Source organism: Eptesicus fuscus, chromosome 2, assembly GCF_027574615.1.
Source record: "Eptesicus fuscus isolate TK198812 chromosome 2, DD_ASM_mEF_20220401, whole genome shotgun sequence".
Classification (NCBI taxonomy): domain Eukaryota; kingdom Metazoa; phylum Chordata; class Mammalia; order Chiroptera; family Vespertilionidae; genus Eptesicus; species Eptesicus fuscus.
This window is the reverse complement of record NC_072474.1, coordinates 100,522,372-100,546,015: the sequence shown is the minus strand read 5'-3', so window position 1 is coordinate 100,546,015 and position 23,644 is coordinate 100,522,372. Positions and strand designations below refer to the sequence as shown.

Sequence of the window (23,644 nt, the reverse complement as noted above, 5' to 3'; positions counted from 1 at the left end):
TCAGTTTATAATAACCTTGATCTCCATGAACTAAATCAAAAGTTTTAAGTAGTACCAAAATATTGAAATCATTGTGCTTTGGCATAGGCATGCTAAAATAATGGATCTTTATACCCTTTACTATCTAACACCCAAGACTCTCAACAAAAACTATATAGAAGGTCATCAATAAAGCATCATTATACTAAAATCATGAAAATACATAATTTCAGATATAATCTCAGACATGTTGGTTTTTTTCATTAGAGTGGACTATGAGTAATTTGACTATAAACCAAATAGATTCAGTAACTACTCATTTACAATATCTTTATAAGTATATATTTAGTCATTATCTGCTTCTCGAGTAAACAAAAGCCTGGAGCATCTCACCTGTCTACCTAATATAAAGTTTCAAGAGGATCTAAAGATAGGAAAAATAGTGTACCGCAAGATCAAGCAAAAGGGTAAATGGAGATCACTAGAAGCATGGGTTGTCTCTCAACTCTGTGGCTAAGTGGGATGATTATATTTTGGTTTTCTTTTAGTGGATATTGCCTTTATGTCATCTATCCTGGAAAAAATGTTTAAATCCTGTTAGAGCAAAAGTATCTTGAGATCACTTCTAGAAACCCAAATACTATTGCTATTTCTGTGACAAAATCAACCCTATCATAAATAACAGCAAGGAAAAAAAAACTTAATTACCAAGTCCATGGTGTTGAAATTTGCAGTATATATTTTTGGTTAAAGTTTATTATCTTCTACACTTTCTACTATGATTTTATAAATATTTGCATAATTTTCTATCAATGAGGGATAGTACATAATTTAAGAAATCATCAAACCTTAGTATTAGATCAACATCAACATCAACCCTTTATCTTTTTTCCACGATCTTTATTTTAGTATATTGGACATAACATAAAATGTTTGTTAATAAATAATATAAAGACACTGTATTGTAAAACAGTGGTCTGGATAGCATCTCTCCTTAGGACCTATATGCTTTGTCAATAGTTTGAATTCTTAGGCCTTCAACTCATTCTGCTTGATTTGTCAATTAAAAAACATTCAATTATCTATGCATCATCAGATGTCACAGGTCAATGTTTTTTAAGTCAATTCTTTAGTGTTTGTGCTGTTTTACTTCATGACACTCTGTCATATTAACAGATAGCATATGCAGTTGGCAAGTCAGTCTTCCTAATTCCATGCATCTCTTCCTCTTCTGAATACCTCCTTGTTATATATTGTTCCATTAGTGCTTAAATCTGAAATTCCTTCTTTGCCAAGTACGCAGCTATGTCCATATATTCCCTGACCCATTACCATTGCTTCATCGCTCTGGCCTTCTGTTTCAGCATCTGTACCTACTTTATTGTGAATGTTCAGTAAATACATTTTTCTCTGTGCACATATCTATCTCTTTATTTCTTACCTCTCCCCCTCTTTCAAATGTAACATTTTTCTGACCCAAGATCTTATAGCAGTATAATTCCTGTTGGCTCTGTTCCTATTTTATATCAGTGTCTGCATCTCAATATCCTAGTAAAATTATTTAATGTATAGCTTCAGCTTTGCTAATTAAATCACATTTTACCCTTTGCCTTAGTGTCTTTTTTCTCTCTCTCCATTTTTCTTTTGTTGTGTACTGCTCCCGCAGAATTTCAATTTGTTTTTAACTCAGATTAACCTTTCCGCCCCAATTGGTTAAGATAAATGTCTGTTTCCACTAAAACCTGTCTTCTGACTCACTTTCCTCATGGTAAGTCATCTTGAGGTAGCTGTAAGCATTTTTCAAATCTACCAAGGAAATTCTGCTAAAAAAGGTAATGTTGTGTTTGGGTTTAGACTGATCTATCTAGGGGCTTGCAATCACTTCCATGACAAGTATTACTAGCTATACCCATATAGAAAGGATTCAGGAGTTTTAATGTATTTGAAAAACCAGAAATCATGTGAAAGTGTTCTACAGAACTAGGACCTGAAGTTTGGGGAATGGGGAAAATGTTTAAATTATGTGGAGCAGAAGATAACCTGTGGGAAATTCATGTAATCATTAGATGTGTAAATGTTATGAGAAGGGTTTGTTTCTCTTCAAGTCAACCAGAAGCTCTCTCCTGTTATATATTCCTGAATATATTCTGAATATATTCAATTATTCAGCCTTCTCTTAAGGAGCACACCATTATATTTTATCAGAATCAGGTCCTAACGCACTTGGATTCAGCTCTTCCCACACATAATTTAAAAGAACGAATTGCCAGTATTTTTTTAAAAAAGGAATTTTTTGACACTTAGAAAAAACTTTTGTTGATTTTTAAACAGAGAAGAAGGGAGAGGAAAAGACAGAGGGCAACATCAATGTGAGAGCGAAACACAGATCTGCTGCCTCCTACACACCCCACCCTCCCCAACGGGAGTCAAGCCTGCAATCAGTGCATGTGTCCTGACCAGGAATGGAACTAGCCACCTTTCAATGCACAGGACAATGCCCAACCAGCTGAGCCACACCCGCCAGGGATAAAGTAAGACATGTGGTGTGTTTTTTTCATATATACATAGAATATTTGAATAATGTTTAAGTATATAGTTCAGTGACAGTAAGGGTTTGCAAAACTTACAAAATGAAATTCTTTACCCATGAAATGATAACTCTAATTTTCCCTTTTTCCTCCCCCTGGCAGCCACCATTCTATTTACCCTTTCAATCAATTTGACTAAGTACTTCATGTGGATGAATTCGTACCGTGTTTATTCTTTTGTGACTGGCTTATTTAACCTAGTGTACTTTTTCAAGATTCATCCATGTCAGCATTTCCTTTCTTTTTACAGGTGGATAATATTTCGATGTCTATTTAGACCACATTGTGTCTATCCATTCATCAATTGGGACATTTGGATTGTTTTCACCTTTTTGGCTATTAAGCATAACGCTGCCATGAACGTTGGCGTGTAACAATCTGGTTGAGTCACTATTTTCAATGTTTTGAGTATAAATCCAGAACTGGAATTGCTGGATCATATCATTTTGTTTTTTAATTGTTTGAAGAACTGCCTGAAAGGCTATTTTTAGAAAAGAAAAAAATTTTGCTCCCTCTTGAAAAAAATCCAAAAATCTAGGAGGACTGATATTTCTTTCTGGCAGAATTTCTTGTGGAGCCAAGAAGATGCTCAGTCCATTGCAGGAAGCACGGGTCCTTCAGAAGCCACAAGTCCCTTTCCTACAGCGCTCAATTATATTATTTACTTGCCCCTTAGAGGTATATATTTTTTGGGACCCTTGGCCTATAGCTTAAGAAAATCTAAAAAAGAGAGGTGAGACAGAGAGGAGGAAAAAGGAAGTAAACAACAAGTATAAATGTGCTGGTGATGGACTAAACCCTGCCTCATTCCCTAAGTCAAAATCAAGAAAGGGAGGGGACTACAGGAACAGGTAAAATATATAAATTAGATATAAAAGAAAAACATAATTTTCATAAATATTGGAGGTGACTATTTGAGAATCATTTACGAATGTGTATAAATTTAAGTTGCCGTGAGTTAGTTAACTGACACCAGTCTTCCAACAACCTGGCTCAAATTTCAATTTTTATATGAACTGCAAATAATTGCATAAGAGTCCAAAATGTGCTACTAGGTCTTGAGTCCACAAATTGCTACACAATTAACAAATGTGCATTGTAACCAGTGACCAATTATGCCACTTCTTTCCAATTTTGTCAGTGATCGGTCATGTACATCTGTTATTCAGGTCAGGCGTAGTCAGGAAAGCATGTAGTTAAGTGGCCTCCCTGTCTTCCAGTGGTCAAACCATGTGGCACTTTGCAAAACTGGGTAATTGGAAAGGAAATTGGCCAGCCTATATGGAGATGCAACAGAGAGACAAAGAGTGATAATGCTGGAAATGAAATTTGAATGCAATGTTAGCAGAGTTATAGAAGAAAGAGTTGACATGGCCACCATTCAAGAGACTGAAGAAGGTAATTAATGCAGACAACTATTATTTACATGAATGAGGAAATTTGTTGTGACAAAAAAATTAAAAAGACCTCCAAGGAAGTGATGCTGGTAAAGAAAAACTTCACATTTGAAAAATTCTTGGAAAGTTTTTTATGACATTGAAAGTCTAAAGGATAACATGATTGAAACGGATCTGTGCTAAGAAGGTCCAGGCGTCCTCAAACTACGGCCCACAGGCCACATGCGGGTGTTTTTGCCATTTTGTTTTTTTACTTCAAAATAAGATATGTGCAGTGTGCATAGGAATTTGTTCATAGTTTTTTTTTTTTTTTTTTAAACTATAGTCTGGCCCTCCAACGGTCTGAGGGACAGTGAACTGGCCCCCTGTTTAAAAAGTTTGAGGACCCCAGGAGGACCCCTCACTCCACATTGTAAGTTATATGAAAAGAAGGCAAGCACCATTCAAACTGCTCTTGATACGTTTTTTTACAAAGTAATAAAACACTTTAATTTTCAGCTTTTCTAATGTTTTAAGTTGTGCAGTAAATAAGTATCCGTTTCCCTTGTTTTATTCCCCATCACGTTTAATTATCAGCAAGAAAGTTTTAATGTTTGACGAACTTTTTAAAAGTCAGTGAAATAAAGGTATTTTTCCCCATTGGCTATGAATATAGGTTTGCATGGCTTCAGTTTACATGATCATTTATATGTACTTGCCCATCATTGTTTTTGAGATGGATAAGCACAATGCAAGGCAAAAGTACTAACAGAATGTAAACAAACTTTAGAGTAAAAATTTCCCGAGTTGTAGCTTCAATGTTGGTACTTTCTACTGATGCGATTTTGGATAGAATATTCAATCCTTGTATAGCTTATTATCTTCACTTATTATCATTGACGTGGAAAGATCAAGCTACTTCTTAGGAAGATAACTGCTGTACAGTGACTAATCTAGGGTTTAATAAAATGTATGTTCAAATTAGGAGTTTGGAGAAGATAACAGAAGTTGGAGTAAAAGGCTAAATGGTTTGGACTTTATGCTGTGAAAAAAGGGAAGCCATTGGGGTCGTGCACAATGGGACGGCCTTATGAAGATGAACCAGGAAACACTGGACATGATGGGTTAGAGAGTGCAAGGACTAATGGCAAACTGGTAAATTGGCAGTGAAAAATAGTTGAATGGGTGTATCCTAATAAGACCTAAATTAGTAAGACCTTGATAAACATTATTCAATGAATAAAATCTAAAGGAAAATTATAATTAATGTATATTTGTTTAATGCAGTTAATAATGATTTAAATTATTGGTAAAGTAAGATTGGAGAAAGATTGGAAGACTTTATGTGCTCTTATAAGTAGTTATTTCACCAGTGTATTCCATGACTTTTAGGCAGGGACTTTTATGAATTTTCAGTGGGGTTTTTATGAATTTCTTTTTGATGGCACTCTTATAAGTCAGGGAGGATTAACTACTATAACAAGTGACCCTGAATCACTGTGGCTTACCATAGTAAAAGTTTATTTCTCAGACTAGAGAGAGTCTGTAAGGCAGGGCCAAGGCTTGTTTTATCATATTGTTCTGTCAACTTCTTTGGCACCAGAGTCCTCCACTGGAGACTCTCCATCTGGAAGAGTTGAAAGGAGGGGTCTAGTGGGAGTTATCAGAAACTAGACCTGCAAGTGTCATATATTACACTAGAGGTCTGATGCATGAAATTCGTGCAAGAGTGGGCCTCCCATTCCCTGGATGCTGGCATCGGCTTCCCTCTGGCACCTGGGACCTGGGCTTCCCTCCATCAGCCAGTAGGCACCCTGAACCCGGGCTTCCTTCTGGCCACCAGCAGGCACCCAGGACTCAGGCTTCCCTCTGGCTGCCGGCAGGCACCAGGGACCCAGGGTTCCCTCACAGCCCTGGCTTAGTCCAGAAGGTCGTCTGGAAGGATATCCAGTCTAATTAGCATATTATGCTTTTATTATTATAGATTAGCCAGAATCCAATCAATAAGACCGTTATCTCTATGAGGTAAATACATTTTGGGGTAACATGAAGCATGTGTGTTGAAATTGGCCCAAGACTTGTTTTTCTAAATGAAGTTTTCAGGTGGAATTCAGACAATGTGACAATTTCAAAAGGCCCTTAGGGATAAAATGTAACCAAACAACTATTATGTCACATCACAGTCCTAATGTCTGCAGCAATCTTTTGAAATCGGAAAGACATGATAAGGGAAGGGATACCTGTATAATGAGTTTAAAGCAACTATTTAGAGAAAAGAACTATAGTCATCAAGGATGACAAAAATTCAATCCCAGAAATTTGAAGTAAAAAGAGGAAACAACTGAATTCTATTAATTAATGAGATTAGTGATCTGGAAAAGTATAGATTGCCTACAAGTAGGAGCAGGTTGCTCATCAGTTTGTACGGCAAAACCCAATTACAGTTTTAGTCCTAGCAATATTAAGTATCAAATGCATCCCAGTTTGGATGACAAATACTATGTTTATCCTGCACAGAAGGGTGTAGCTAAAGGAACTTATTCAAGTAAACTTGAACTAATTTTTAAAGTATTGCCTAATCCAGTTTTTAAGCTAAAATTGCTTAATAAGATTAACCAAATTAATTGAATAGAACTCTGTCCTCAAAAAATATTTTTGGCAAAGGAGATAAGAGTTATCATAGCATCTTAGAAACAGAAGTTCAATTTAGCAAGGATATGTCAGTGTACCTACTACAATGTCTAGGGCAGATATTTCAGAAGTTGAATCAGTCATGCAGTCTGTGAGTAGAACTATCTCTATATATAAAATCTTAAATGACCTGCCGACTGGCCGACTGGTACCTATGATGTACACTGACCACCAGGGGAAAGATGCTCAATGCAGGAGCAGAAACCACAGGCATGGAAAGATGGAACAGACTGATGAATCTCAGAGGGAAGGGGTAGAAGAGAGGGTAGGAAGAGATTAACCAAAGATCTTATATGCATCCTAGAGGCCCCATTCATGGATTAGTGCACCAGTGGGGTCCCTCGGCCTGGCCTGCGCCCTCTCACAATCCGGGACCCCTCAGGGGATGTCAGAGAGCCGGTTTCGGCTCAGTCCCCACAGGCCAAGCCGAGGGACTCCACAAATCTGTGCACTGGGCCTCTAGTTGATACATAAAAGACAAATGAAGTATAAATGACTTGATGGCACCGGTCATTAATATCTTCAAGGGATTCTTCTTGCTATGATTGTGTACTTAACACACAATGTATAGGTCAGAATCTTCTTTCCAAGAGCTTCCTCACTGAAAAGCCTGGCACTGATCTTCAACATGCACATGGTGTGAATTTTGCCAGTTATTTTACTTTAATAGTATAAGAATTTGAACCTCTTGATTTTACATCAGTCATTTCTGTTTGGTTAGTGTGAGTCAGGTCCACTTGAAAATGATAGAATCTTAAAAGGTTTAGAGTGGGCCGGGATCACACACCTCTGACATGAAGCCATAATGTATCAAAAAAAGATTTCATTCCAGGCACCTGGGTGCCGGTGGACTGAGACTGAGAAAGGCATCAGCAAAGAGAGCAGGAAGATATCGGTTTTTATTAATTTTTGCTGGCTGTAAGCCCCTCTGCTGACGTAAGGGCCCAGTCTGACCTTGGTTCTTCCCATGCCAGGTGTCTTCTGGTTATCTGAGCTATGCCATGCTCAAGGCTGCAAGCTTTCTGCAAGATATCTGCTATGCACAATAAGTTTTCTCTGCCCCATTTTATTCTCTTTAACCCTTTCATTCTCATTTGAAATGGTATATATAAAGAAAAAGAAGGGGGATGGGATGGTCATTTCTCTTTTATTGCTTCTGCATGAGAGGGGATGTTGTGGATGCCTAAGGAGTAAATTCAGATTATTTCCTGGGGTATAGGCCTGTAGGGTCCCTTTACCTGGGTAAGGAAAAACTGTCCTACTGTCTTAACTAGGTCTTGTAATCTTGTTTGAATAAACTTGGCAACTAATTTTAAAATATAGGGCTCGAGGAAGAGGAGGAGGAGGAGGAAGAGGACGAGGAGGAGGAGGAGGAGGAGAAATAGAGTTAGCGGGCCTAAAAGGGGTAAAAGCCAGGTTAATTTGGGCAGAGCTGCTTGTAAGCTGGACCATATGGACTGCTCTATGCTGTCCTGACTGATCTCTTGAGCCATTGAGTATTCTGTAGAATTCGTTGTGTTTTTTTCCTCTATTTGACCTGTAGAGCTTAGATAAAAACAACAGGAGGTATTAGTAATTAAACAAACCCCCCCTTTTTTTGGCTAAAAGATAGTCTAGGGTGAGTAGGGGGACCATTTTAGGGATATAAGAGGTCTGCAAGATTTAGAAGCACTATGAAGGTAAACAAATACATGTGATCTGAAGAGAAATCCTGTAAATTGCCCTGGAGCCAGAGGTCTGTAATGAGTTCAAAAATATCTTGCACTGTTGGGATGGGATTGTCTGCGCCAGGTAGGGAAATGTTGTTAGTAATAATCTACAGGAATGTGGAATTCTGGATATATAATTTATTAGTCATTCAGCTGATATGTGTGAGGGGCTATTTTTTCCCAGGAAGGCCAATGGGAGGATAGGTTACCCTGGGGGCGAGGTTCTTGTTTTCCCCAGTTTTGTCCCTTGCTAGGCTTCTGGAGCTTTCTGCCTTGGTGAGTTTTTATACCTATATCTGGACTATTGTCCTTGCTCTGGGGGTCAAAGGGACAATGAGGCCTGGGCCCCAAAGGAGGTTTTGGTGGCATTTAGGGGTGGTATTTCCTGAGTACAAGTAGGGCTTATAACCTGGTGGAGGCAAACTCTTTTATACATTTTAGTATTAATCGAGTAAAAGCTAGAATAATACAAGTTGTGACAAATGGTCTGGTGGAAGGAAAGAGACATTAGTTTGGAGAGTTATAGTCTAATATATCAAAATGAGGTTTATTCTCAAATTATTTATTTTTAAGTGTCCTTGGTTTAGGGAAGATAGGATTTTTTAGATGGTTGTGGGCTGCTGTTTTATTATTTCAGTTTCCCTATTCTGCTTGTCCTGGCTTACTGGTTTGTGTTATTTATATAATTTTTTTAATATTCTTCCCTACAAACCGTTTATAATTTTCATGAACATTTTTATAATTTGAATTCACTTTCTTTTTTCTTTAAAAATGTATGTCCATGCCTTTTATTATTAAAATCATATAATTTTTAAGCCTTAATTTTCCAATGGTAATCAAAAAGTCAACAGCCAGCATTTCTTAGATTGACATTTATGAGTATTTTCACTTTTAAGAAATATACCTTTAATGCAGTAAAAGACATTATATTAACAGTCCCAAATCTATTATATAGTTTTTCTGTAACAAAAGCTAAAATCAGGTGAACTTAAAACTTGTAGAAATATTTAGATATTTAATATATCATTTAATATAGCGAAGTAGGGGTGACTAGGAAAGGTGCCTGTCAGTCAAACCAAGGGATAGGGCTCATTGGCTAGAATGGGTGTGGTCACTGCAAGCCCATGAAAATGTGTGAAAACATAATCCCCTAAACAAAGGAATCCGCTCTCTTGTTGCTCTGGGCTTTCTCTTGGCTCTTGGCTCTCTTGCAGTCACTCATGTTTCTTCCATAGCCATGTGGCCATGTGGACCCACATGCAATGGATTGATGGACTGTAACTGGGAACACAAATTAAGCTAGCCTGATGCTGGACTGGACACTGCTCTAACATGGAAAGGAAACTCTGGACACTGGCTTTGACTTTAGCCGTATTAAAGCCACAGCTGCACTTCTTCCACGGCTGAACTGAGGGAGAAGGAACTTTGGAAACTCGGGGATGTAAATTCACAGAAATAAAAATCACTCATTCTCCCATGTGAGACTCAGAAAATTCTTTGTCTTGAGATATCACAAAAAGTCCTTTCCCATAAGCAACAGGTCGGGATAAGGACCTCTCTCCACCAGTAACAGTCCTATTCCACCCCCAAAATTGTCTTCCTGAGGTCATTATTAAAGAGTCAGCTGGTCTCTCTGGATGAAAATCTATTTAATTTTTTTCTTTAGTTTTAATTGGTCAATACAAAAGAATGAAAGAAACCTATGAAGCTTATTTATTAAAAGTGATTTTCATAAAACTTATGTATTTGTGGATCTAAGGATTTTTTAGTTGGCTCCAGTGTCAGATTTCTAAATCTAAGTGAAAACAGCAAGATGATTGAACCTACACAAAACAAGTTTAGGTCTTCCCTATAGTATAATTATAGGAAAACACACATTCTAGTCAGAAATTTGAAAACACCTGGGAAATCTGCAGCGAGGATTTTCAATGAAACGGTGATGGTTTGTCTCTAATGGCATCCAGAGTGAGATTTCACAAACCACATTTAGTTTGAAGGAGAAAGCATTAGTGCTTATGTGACAAAGCTGATAAAGTCATCACAGCTCTGTAATGTTAGAGAAAATGTAATGATTCCCAATCATTTCCTTCCAATTGGATTACTCTGTAGACTTCAGAGCATATTCAAAAAACAGCTTCCTTCCTGATGAAGACTTTATGTGCTAGCCTTCAAGACAGCAGGTATTTCAATGACAAAGGAGACAGCAACCGGAGGTGGCAATGCCCAGCCAGGCAGACAGAAAACACAAACGTGTCCAGTTTTTAGAACCAATTTGTTTCTTAACTGGCATCTCCAACATTGGGGATATGACAAAAACGGACACAAACAAGGGTAGTGAATCAGAATTGATGTTCATCAAATAAGAACAGAAAAGACACACACTAGACAGGCTTTTGGCATTTGCACTTAGGATTTGATGAGGAAGCATCATGCTGAGAGGTGAAGAAGGAGGAATAAATATATTGAGTGAGAAAGAAAGTGAATATGAATGGTTGTGCCATCAGTGCAGTCATGTAATTGCTGGTTTGGAGATAAATAACTTCTCTGTATATATTAGGGATAATTTGATTGATAGGGATAACATAAAAGAAGGCATTAAATATTGAACTCATGTGAGTCATTTCTCTTCCTTTCTCTCACACACCATACACACACATATGCAAAAATATGCATAAAACTACACTTGAATAGAGACCAAAACTGTTCATAATTATGCATTGATGTATCTTCATATATAAAAACGTATTTGTACTCTATCAACTGTGGACAGCATTATTGGAAAGGACTACACATATTTCATAATAGCAAGAGATGAACTTTCCATTATCTAAACGTGAATGTAAGGGATTTTTAAAAGTGCTGACAGGTTGGTAAAATTATTGTTTGGGACAAATACAGTATCATTAATTTTATTCTCAAATATTAATCTAAGATTCAGGAAAGTGAAAAATGCTTTTGTAAGTCCACTTGATTTTGTTGGCGTAACACTTTGCTATATAAATTAAGTTTCTGGGATAAATTAAAATATAATACTGATATTAATGCATAACTTCCTAGTTTTATGCCACATACAGATTTCTTTTACTGATTTCTATCTATCTATCTATCTATATATCTATCTATCTATCTATATATCTATATATAGAGAGAGAGAGAGAGAGAGAGAGAGAGAGAGAGAGAGGTAATATGTAAATTAGGCTGGGATGCTATAACAGTCATGACCAGTCAGGAGGAGGCTGTGCACCCAGGTGAGGCCCTGAGCGAAGACAGAGACAGGAGAGCCTGCCTGAGTTGCTGCACTGCCACACTGGCTCAGGCAGCCCCAGAGCAGACACAGGCAGAGGGGCAGAGGGGGCCTGGGGTGGAAGTCAGGCCTGGATCCGCAGCGGCCAGTGCTGCAGCAGTCAGGCCTGGGTCCACGGCGACCTGAGAAGTAGGCAGAGGACAGACCTCTGAGGGTCTTATATACCATAGCAGGGAGCTTAGATTTTATTCCACAGGAGGAGGAAAAGTGAAGAATGTCAAGCATGGGAACATCCTGGTCTTGCTTTCATTTTAAGTGAACCATTCTGGTGGCTGTGGGAAGGATCAATTTAGACAGTTGCAGTGTTTTGCGGCCCAAGAAAAAGAGACTGATATTGGGAACTAGGACGAGACAGAGGCAGTGGATCAGAGACATATTTATGAGGAAACCTGATGGAACTATTTGGCTGATTACACAGAGATGAAAGCAAACAAAGCAAATGGTATTAGTCCAAGTTTTCCAGTTGGGGCAACTTCGTTGAATGGGTGATTCTAATAATTGGGAGAAGGTATCCAGGAAAAGGAACAGTGTAAGGGAGCTTGCTTAGGTCAGCAATAGCCAAACAATTAGGACAGAAGACAGACTTAGTGCTCTTTCTTTGCCGCAAAGTTTGCTTTTCTGCCTTCAGCCACCACCATGTAAGGCTAATGTGTCATCTTTTCTCCTAATCTAGGATATTATCTATCTACTATACATTCCTATCACCTAAATTAGCTTTCCTGCATGATCCCTTAAAAATACTTATCGAAGTCATTCAATGCTCTGTGAGTACGGGGACTTTCAAGATGCGGAAACATTATGAGCCTATATAGATTAATAAAGAGATATTGGGTGCTCAATTTTTAACAATAAAAATCAGATAATGAATGTGGTCATCCCAGAGGCATAATTTTAATGAGCCAATGTCTCTTTACTGAAGTGTCACACTTCAAAAGAGATCCTCTCAAATAATACAATCATAACACTCATCTGGGTTTCCTGTTAAAATGTAGGACCACACCTTGAAAAACACTCCTTCTAGAGGTCATTTTGGTGGCTAAATCTCCCTCCAATAAAGCAATCCTATATAATAAAAGTGAAATATGCAAATAGACCAAACAGCGAAACAACTGGTCAGTGGGGGGCGGGGCCAGCGAGCAGGTGTCAACAGGCCAGCCAAGGCACATGCCAACAGACGGAGGGGATGGCGATGGGGTGGGGGGTTGGCAGCAACCAGCGGCAGCAGGGCAATGGGGGCTGGCGCCATCCCCTGATCGCCCACCTGGTTGCCTCCTGCAGAGGGAGGCCACGGGTGGCAGTAGTGGCGAGGCTATTCGGGGCAGGGCTGCCCAGCACCATCCCCAGATAGGCCTGCTGGGGTTGCCTCTCGCAGAGGGAGGCCACCAGCGGCCGTGGCGCAATAGGGGCGGGGCCAGCCATTCGATGCCCATGCCATCCTGATCGGCCCACTGGTCACCTCCCACAGAGGGAGGCCAGACTGCAGCTTAAGCCCTCTCCCCGCTCCCCTAAGCCGTCAGTAGGACATCCCTTGAGGGCTCCCAGTCTGTGAGAGGGGGCAGGCTGGGCTGAGGGATCCCCCCCCCCCAGTGCACAAATTTTGTGCACTGGAACTCTAGTTTATCTATATTAAAAATAGATAATTCATGGAAGTGACAGAATGCATGCTCCAATATTTTTCTTGATAACTGTGACTATAAATTAAAAAAAAAAAACAGCAGATATTTCAGAAGAACAAAAATCTCTAAGGGAAAGACTATTAGATTAGTACTATATGGGCTAAATATTTAACCTTTTGCACTCAGATGTCGAGTGTGACTCGACACGGTTAGCATCGGTAGCAGCTCTTTTTATACTCTTTGAATGTATCAATAATTTGAAATATAAAAAAATCCAAATAAATAAGTTTTTATAAAAAGAAACTCCAGTTTTTTTATTCTACTGCTGCGCTTTGTAAAATCTGGGGTATTTAAAAAATTAAATCCCGAGTAGAATAAAGGAATCAAGAAAAAAGCGAGTGCAAAGGGTTAAAATCACTTTAAATAAACAAATAAAATTTCCATTAGTTGAGTATAAAATGTACTGGAGCTAGAAGTTTATTTTTAAATTTTGTATAATTGAAATTATTTTTGGGCCACTAATGTTGAAAAAACTGTTACAGTCTTATTCATTATTTGTCTGGATCAAAATGACATGGATTGTGTGTGCCTTACCATAGATGAAATGTGAGATAATTATCATGAGTTATGCATAAATCATCTGACACCATACTTTACAAGTTATCTGCTTCACTACTATTTCTCCTTTTAGCATCCTTGCTTAAATGATCTCAACTACTTTGAGGTCTTATTTAACCCAGATACTTCCCCTTTAAAATAATTCATTATCAAAGTCCATGTTTCAAGAGTTTCTGGTCCCCTGAATTAAAGCCATTACAGAACATTTCCTAATAAGCTATTTTCTTACATTCCTTAAATCCTGTGACTATTTTATAAGAATGTTTTTTTTAAAAATTCCAGGGTTCTATCCCATCCACATTCCTCGTGGGTCAGAGCAGCCTATAACTCCATGTACCCTAGCCCCAATCTGCCAGAGCAGCAATAATAGATTATCTTATGTCACTGCCATCTTCTGTCACATTCCCTGCCTTCATAAGTGGTTAGCTATGGTCCCAGTTCCCCTAATACCTAGTCCAGAACACTCTTTATTCTGTCACAATCTATGTCTTATTTCCATATGATCCCTCCTTTTTAATTGAAAGTGTCAAATAGCTAAAATGAAACATTAATTTAATAATGAGCATTATATTGGATGTCAAGTGAAACATCTCCTAGGTAAGAAAATGTCTTACCCAACCAAAGTAAGTCCTGGGGGAAATATTTGCAGTGTGTGGTTTCATATGTTTTTATGACAAATCCTGTGACAAAGGTAAACATATATTTCATCTATGCAGAGCTCTGCCCTTGGTTCTGTTGGAATAATTAGCATGTAAAAAAGCAATAGTCTCAGGAGACAGTTTCTTAGAAGAAGACTGTTATGAGCTCCGTCAGTATATGGAGCTAGAGGACTGTCATTAGGAACTGGAATAATTAGGCATAGGATGAGAAGAGAAAGGGGATGGCAGCAAGCATATGAGTAAGAAGTAAGTCACAATGATGATTGTGTCCAGTGTGTTATTTTTATGACTACTCAGTTCTATTAAAATAGAGATTTATATTTGAAAGAGAACTAACACTTATATGCACATTGTACATTATGTGATCTTAAGAATCTCTGTTGTTTTAAAAGCAGTAATTATTACTGTACAAGCATAAAAGTTTGTTTCACTTGATTTGGTTTAACTCCTGAGACGAGTTATGCAGATTTGTTGTTTGTATGTGCAAAGCCCTTGATTCTATAATTAGTAATTTACTTTGCTTTGGATTGGGTTAGAGTCCTTTTTCTTGGAATGAAGAAAAATGAGGGCACTGAGACATGAGAATAAGTACATGGCAGGGACATGACAAAAATCCCCTAGGACTTTATTAACTATAAATAGTCTTCCAGCAATTATGTTGACCTGCCTCCCAGTACAGACAGGTAGAACATGCCACATCAAACCTACACAACTCACCTACCTGGAAAACCTCCACTTACATGTCCAACTTTAGGTTATGAATCATTTTTTATATAAAGCCTCCCTCATAGCCACAGTCTTATCATTCCCTTTGACTCCACCCTCCTCAGACCAGCAGGATTAGGTGTTTCCTCTGCTTCCATGTTTTTACTATGTTACTCATCACAATGAATTTGGTTTATCTGTCTTCTTCATTATACTAACAGTTTTTCCAGGGTCAGGTGTTCTGATTCTGCAGCACTTAGTTCACTAGTTGGCATGGAAGAGTGTTATGTACTATATTCATAAACCGTGCACATATGCTTAGCCCTGGGCTACATGCACATGAGTTTTTTTCATTGAATAAATTAACTCATGGATGCATGGAGATAGCAAACTCATCATAGAATAAATGTATTGCTCAGTACGATATCAAAATAGATTTCTCAGCACCTTTCTCAGACAACCAGGGTTGAATCATATATGAGCGTTTATACCAATCATGCCAGCAGTATGAGAGAGCAGCAGGTCATTCATGAACATTTGCTTTACCCCTTCTCATAAGCCAGCTGCTTATATTGGGTAGAAGGACAAAGATTACATAGGAAAGTAGAAATTGCAGGCGTGGGAGGTAGGCAAGGTATAATGGTTACAGGCTACAGGCCATATGGGCTGGGGTTGCAAGTATGGGTGCCTCTGGGACCAGATTGTTTCAGCAATAATATTGTTAATCTTTCCATGATGAAAGGCAGTTCTTGGAAGAGGAGAATGGACTGCATTCCAAGGTTAACTCCCATGTCCTGGGGCATCCAACTCTCAGCCATGACAGAATGTGTTTCTCTAATCAGAACAGAACAATTATGGTTAAAAGAGCATGACTAATTTTACCTAATAATAGACAAACATGTAAATTGATCATACCTCCGCTATGCCCACAGCCAATCAGAGTGAGTATGCAAATTAACCCAACAAATGTGGTTAATTTGCATAGTAGGCAACAAGCGGCCTCCATCCGGGAAGATCCTTGGCACCCAGGTCCCTCCAAGGTAGGCTCCTCAGCACCCAGGTCACTCCAAGGTAGGCCCCACATGGGTCCTGAGCCGCCTGGGGAGGGCCTGAGCCAGGGGGCTCCTGGGCAGGGCCACGCCTGCGATTGGAGCCAAGGGGGCAGGGACAGAGCCGGCCATCTGAGGGAGCTGGGGGGCAGGGGCGGATTCAGCGATCGGAGGGTGCTGTGGGGCCCAGGCCCCAGGCCCTGAGGCCAGCGATCCAGTGATCAGAGGGAGCAGGAGCCAGCCATCTATCGGAGGGAGAAGGAGCCAGCCATCGGAGGGAGTGGGAGCCAGTGATCGGAGGGAGAGGGAGCGAGGGATCGGAGGAAGAGGGAGCCAGCGATCAGAGGGAGAGGGAGCCAACCATCAGAGTGAGAGGGAGCCAGCCATTGGAGGGAGAGGGAGCCAGAAATTGGAGGGAGCTGGGGGGCCCCATAGGCTTTAGGCCTAGGCAGGGGCAGAGCCAGCAATTGGAGGAAGCTGGAGGGCACCTGCCCAGGCCCCAAGGCTTTAGGCCTGGGCAGAGGCAGAGCTGGCAATCAGTGTGAACTGAGTTTCTAACCCACTTGATCTATGTACCTTTTCTGACTGCTCATTGGCTAAGCTCCGTGTATGCAATTGGTAATATTCTTAGTAACTTGGGTAATAAGAATCCAAAAAGGTGATCTAGGGTTTTTCCACCACACTCCTGGAGAAAAATTTGAAGGTCCACTGCTGGAGGGCTAAAAAATGTCATATCCTGCCCTAGCGGGTTTGGCTCAGTGGATAATGCCTCAGCCTGCCAACCTCAAGGTCCAGGTTTGATTCTGATCAAGGGCATGTACCTAGGTTGCAGGCTCCTCTCTGGCCGGGGCCCAGGTCAAGGCTCATGCAGGAGGCAACCAATCAAAGTGTTCCTCTCACTTTGATGTTTCTCTCTGTCTCTCCCTTTCTCTTCCATATTCTCTAAAAATCAATGGAAACATTCCTCAGGTGAGGATTAAAAAAAGAAATAAAGAAATGTCATATCCTATGAAAGACAGATCTTGAAAATACCTAAAGAAAGTTGTCATTTTTTCATGGTGAAGGGACTGGAGTTCATTTTGATGAAAATACCTTGGTGGTTTCGGTGACTGGCAGTGGCTGCAGCAGTGGGGGTGATGGAGCTGGTGCCTTCCCTTGATCAGCCTGGTTGCCTCCCATAAAGGGAGCGGGACTAAGCCATCAGTAGGACATCCCCTGAAGGCTCCCAGTATGTGAGAGGGGGCAGGCTGGGCTGAAGCACCCCCCCCCCGCATGCATTTCATGCACCGGGCCCCTAGTATTTATTATAATTATAGCTAGTCCCCACTATTCTATTTCTGCTCCTAACACTTAGAGCCAAAAGATGAAATCACAGTTGTAAATGGTGGATGAGATTGCATTATCGCAAGACTAGTTTCTTTAGCACACTTTATTTTTTTAATACATTTTTATTGATTTCAGAGTGGAAGGAAAAGGGAGAGAGAGATAGAAATATCAATAATGAGAAAGAATCATTGATTGGATGCCTCCTGCGTGCCCCCGCAATCCACAACCGGGGATTGAACCCGCAACCCACAACCCGGGCATGTGCCCTTGACCTGAATTGAACCTGATCCTTCAGTCCACAGGCCAACACTCTATCCACTGAGCCAAATCGGCTCGTGTGCACAGTTTATTTTTTATAATATTTTAATTTAACAGAGGAATATATGGAGTGTGTATAAATTAAAGAATAAAGAATACTGTAAATTTTGTCATATTTACACTTAGTTTGGATTAAACCTCTCACTTTTGCCCCAAACAATGTGAAAGTAGTATCTTAATTTCCCATGTAACTACTTAAGAAGTTGGGCTATTATAATTATCATTAAATGTTCAAACAAATGTATTTAAATGTTTATATTTAAGGTCTTGATTTCCAAGTAATTATTTTAATGTAAAAATTTCATAGTAGGCGTCTGAGAAAAAAATGTCCAAGTACATTATCTTATTACTTGCTGGTGTTTATTGGCAGCATATGCTGAGTCCATATAATCACATTGTTTCAACACATAGTATATTTATATACAACATATTTATGCTTAGACATTTGGAATTTTGTTTACTCCCTAACTGATAAGTGGATTCATATTCAAATGTAAATAACTTTGCAGAGTACAGTGTGTTGAAATTACTAATTTTCATACTAGACATTTCAAAATTTGCATATATAATTGCACATTCCTTCATGCAAATAAAAACTGTTATTTCCCCTGGAAAAGGTATTTATATATTTATCAATGCACACTAAATGTGTAAGCAAACATTTGGATTTACATACATACATATTTATTGTGTTTATGTACCTATAGGTTTATATAATGCACTCTACGCATTTTACTTTTTAAAATTTATTTTTGTTAATTCTCATCTGAGGACATTTTTCCATTGATTTTTAGAGAAAGTGGGAAGGAGGGAGAGAGAGAAGGGCGTGCGCGTGCACGCGAGAGAGAGAGAGAGAGAGAGAGAGAGAGAGAGAGAGAAATCTTGATGTGAGAGAGACACATTGATTGATTGCCTCCTGCACTATTGGATCAAACCTGCAACTCTGGTATGTGCCCTTGACCAGGAAGTAAACCCATGACCATTCAGTGCATGGGCCTACACCCTAACCACTGAACATGCTGGCCAGGACTACACATTTTACTTTTCATATGGTAAACATTGTTATGTTTGATCCTGGTGAAATCTAGAGAAAATAAGTTTGTCATTTTCCATAGTACCTGAATTCTATGAATATTCTATTAGGATTAAATGGAGTGATTTTTTAAAAAATGGATTATAAAATATCAGCAATGTGATAAAGAAATGTTTACTTTGGGAATGGTACTCAAAAAATATGCATTTAACACACATATAAATTATAACTTTTATAAAAAGGAACCTTTTTAGTAGATAAGTTACTGGAATTCTTGGGCCTGGACATTGTTCACTGTCAGCTCTGCAAACAATATGATAGGGAATTTCAAAAAATGACTGTATATATTATGTATGCCTGTGCACCCACACAGAATTTCCCACTCGCATATGCTGCCTGGGACACGGAATATGTCATAGCCATTTTGTACATGATCCTTTTTTCTAACTACAAAGGCTTGGTGTTGTCATAATACATATTTAGCTTCTGAGATTGATGGATTGCTTCAGTGAACAACTTTGTATAGCATATATTTTTCTTATCTGAGTCAACGTTTTCCTCCATACCATGAAGTGAATGAAAATAAAGTGTTTAAATCTACTGCTTATGATAAAGAAGACCAAATCACATTCTAATAAATGTGAAATACAGCTTGTCATGTTCCTTTCACTCTTTAGAAATGCTACTACAAAGCTTCACCAGTTAAGTCTAATATGTTGACATTTATTTTAGCTGCAATAAATGTTAGGATTATATTTTTGCATTAATTTCTGGCATTTTTAAAGATCACGATGACAAGTAATTTATTCCTAAAATCACTCTGGCTTGTTTTTACTTTTTGAATATGGATTTGGCCATGTGTCTCCAAGGCACAATACAAAGCATATTTCATATGTTTTGCAACCTATTAGTTTGATTTAAATCCACTTTTTCCATCTGGGTTTACACAAGCCTTCCTTGATGTTATTTGCTCTGAATTATTGCCCAGAAATAATCACAATGAATCCAATTTTACACTGTCTGTGTGGCCGACCAAGTCTGTCACTGTAAAGCTTCAAGGCTTTTATAGTTTGTTTCAATGAAGGCAATTCCTCAAATATATTCTATATGTGAATATGTAATAGGCTATTTTGACACACACTTAAAAATTTTCCTCTACCTTTCCTTAAATATGGAATGAATATGATGACATATCTTAGGAACTACAATTGTTACAGAGTCAGTGGAACAAAGCAACATGTAAAAACAATATTTTTTTGCATATTCAATATAAAATCTACATACAACAGACTGGGTCAAAGATAATAAGTTATTGCCGAAAACATGGAAGCAGTATTTTTTGCACTTTGAAGATTTATTTCTTTTAGTAATACAACAGCTAAAAGAGAATATAAATCTGAGATTCTTTTTTTTAAACCATATTTTAAAGGACTCTCATTCTGTGGCCTAAGTGAAGAGTGAAATAGAATGTTTTCCAAGGTAATAAATCTAGACAATCCAGAAAACCTTGTCTTTTCTCTCTCTCATTGGCGGATAGTTTTAGTCTATATACTTTAGAAAAATATCAGTTTCTTCTATCTGTATTTAGTCATTAGTTTTCATTGACCCTAAAAGAAAAACTGAAATATAGAAAAAATACCAAATTGTAGTAGAAAGCTAAATTGTTTTTAACCTCGTATAAAAATTCAGAGACTTTTCATAAACTTGGTAAGTTTATACAAGACAATGTGTACGTGGTTTGGTCACACATAAAATGACACATTTATCTAATAGTAAAGAGACGAAGAGGAAAATTAAGGTAATTACTTAAATAAGTCCAGGTAAAAGAAAAATTTTCTGAATTTTCTAAATGGCTTGGCTCAAAGCTTTCCTTTTACACTAGACATTGGTCACACCTATACATGTCTAATTTGCATTCTGATCATTTCGATCACTTCTGAGAAAATTCAGACTATGAAATGTTTGCTAATTAGAAATCCACAAGGCAGAAATCTTTTCTTTTTGGAAAATATTTATTTTTCTTGTGATAACATTACTTTTCAGCCATACTTGTTATATGATTAGAATCAAATTCTACATTGAAGATTTTTGAGAATTAATTCAAGTATTATTTAAAAAATATCCATTGCCCAGCCGGCATGGCTCAGTGGTTGAGCATCTACCTCTGAACTAGGAGGTCAGGGTTTGATTCCCTGTAGGGACACATGCAGATTGTGGGCTCTATCCCCAGTGTGGGGCATGCAGGAGGCAGCCAATCAATGATTCTCTCTCATCATTGATGATTCTATCTCTCTCTCCCTTTCCTTTCCTCACTGAAATATATATATTATTATTATTTTTTAAAGAAATACATCAAGGAAAAGAAATACGAGGGTTAAAAGATGTTCTACATTACAAATCTAAAATCTTTCTCTGTTTATCTGAATGAAATGGCTTGGCAAGGCAAAAGTAGAGCAATCATCTGGTAAAACTTCATGCAATTGAGGTAAAATATACACAAAGTGAAATGGAGAAATGAGGTAATGATTATGAGTTGATTCTATACTTAAAAGGAAAGCTTTGAGCCAAACTATTTAAAAAATTCAGAAAAAATTTTATTTCACCTTGACTTATTTAAGTAATTACCTCAATTTTCCTCTTAGTCTCTTTACTACCGATAAATGTGTCATTTTCTTTTATGTTGTTAGAAAATACCAGATAAATATCTATTTTACTTAATTGTCACATCTCTAGAGATAATCATTTAAACTACCTTGCCTTAACATACCTTCCTCAAGATGGAAAAATATTACTGTGTTCTTCATAGGGTCTTTGAAAAGATTAGCAACATAATTGTAGTTGAACCAGGGCATCATGAGAAACAGTATATTAATTATAAGTAATGCATTATACTTTACTTTGAAATATAAACTTTTATACAAGTCCAAATTTTTATAATAATAGAGAAATTGTAAAGAAAATAAATATACCATGTAGTGTCAAGGACTTACATTTATTTTTACACTAAATATTTAAAACCTTGATGTATTTGTTTGTGTGTGTGTGTGTGTGTGTGTGTATAATTTTCATGTTGTACCACATATCAGTACTTCAATACTTTTTATTGCTGAATTATATTTCATTATAATAATATACCACATTTTATTTATCTTATTTATTCATCTGTTAGTAAACATTTGGCTTATTATCAGTTTTGGCTGTTTGAATAATGCTGCTATGAACATTAATGTACAAGTTTTGCATGGATTATATTTTTATTTATTTGAGAGTGAAATTGCTTGATCAAAGAGCAATTCTATGTTTAACATTTGGGGGAACTGTCAAACTGTTTTCCAATGTACCTACACCATTTTACATTCTCATCAGGAATGTGTAAGGATTCTCATTTCTTCATATTCTTGACTCTATTTATTATCTAATCGTTTTTATTATATCCAACCAGTGTGTGTGAAGTGGTATTTGATTGTGGTTAAGATTTCCATATCCCTATTGGTAATGCTATTGAACATTTTCATGTGATTATTGGCCATTTGTATATCTTCTTTAGAGAACTTTATAGACAGATTAGAGGCCTGATGCACGAAATTCGTGCAGGGGCTTGGTCCGGGCCCCTGCCTGCTGCCACCATGGCTGGGGCCTCTACCATGGCCCCCGCCTGCTGCCACTTTGCTTGAAGGAAGGACGTCTGGTCTAATTAGCATATTATGCTTTTATTATTATAGATTCCTTATCTATTTTTAAGAAAATTAGTTATTTTTATTATTGAGTTGTAAGAATTCATCATATAATTGGGATACAATTTTTTATCTGATATGATTTAAAATATATTCTTTCATTTTGTGTGTTATTTTTCATATTCTTATTTAGTGTTTATTTCTACATTTTTCTCTATATTTTTTATTCTTAAATTTCTGTTGTCTATCTTGAGATAATTTTGTGTTAATTTAAGGGAGGCATCTGTCTTTATTCTTTTTTTTAAAAGATATTTTTATTGATTTAAGAAAGGAAGGGAGAGGGTGAAAGAGATAGAAACATCAATGATGAGAGAGAGAACCATTGATTGGCTGCCTCCGGCATGCCCCACACTGGGGATTGAGCCTGTAACCCGGGCATGTGCCCTAACCAGAACCGAACCCAGGACCCTTCAGTCTGCAGGCCGATGCTCCATCCACTGAGCCAAATCAGCCAGGGCCTGTCTTTATTCTTTGCATGTAAATACAGCACCACATGTTTCCCCATTGAATTGTCTTGGCATCATCTCCTTATTAAAGTCAATTGACCATAAATGCAAGAATTTATTTCTGGACTCTCAATTCTGTACATTAATCCATGACTACCCTTCTGCCACTACCACACTTAAAAAATTTATTGATTGATTTGAGAGAGAAAGAGAGAGAGAGAGGAACATTGATTTATTGTTTCACTTATTTATGCATTCATTGGTTGATTCCTGTACGTGGCTGACCAGGAATTTGACAGGGAATTGAACCTGAAACTTTGGCATATCAGTACTATGCAGTAACGAACTGAGCTAGCAGGCCAGGATGAGTACCACACTTTTTTGATTACTGTAGCTTTGTAAGTAAGTTTTGAATTTAAGAAGTATTGGTTATCTAAATTTGTTCTCTTTCAAGATATCTTGCTACTCTTGGTTCTTTACATTTTTATATGAA

At 37.9% G+C, this 23,644-nt stretch overlaps 1 pseudogene; it reads left to right on the top strand.

The window, feature by feature from the left end:
- Positions 1-3,880: 3,880 nt before the first annotated feature.
- LOC103285019 (mitotic spindle assembly checkpoint protein MAD2A-like) overlaps positions 3,881-23,644 on the top strand; it is a 58,983-nt pseudogene continuing 39,219 nt past the window's right edge.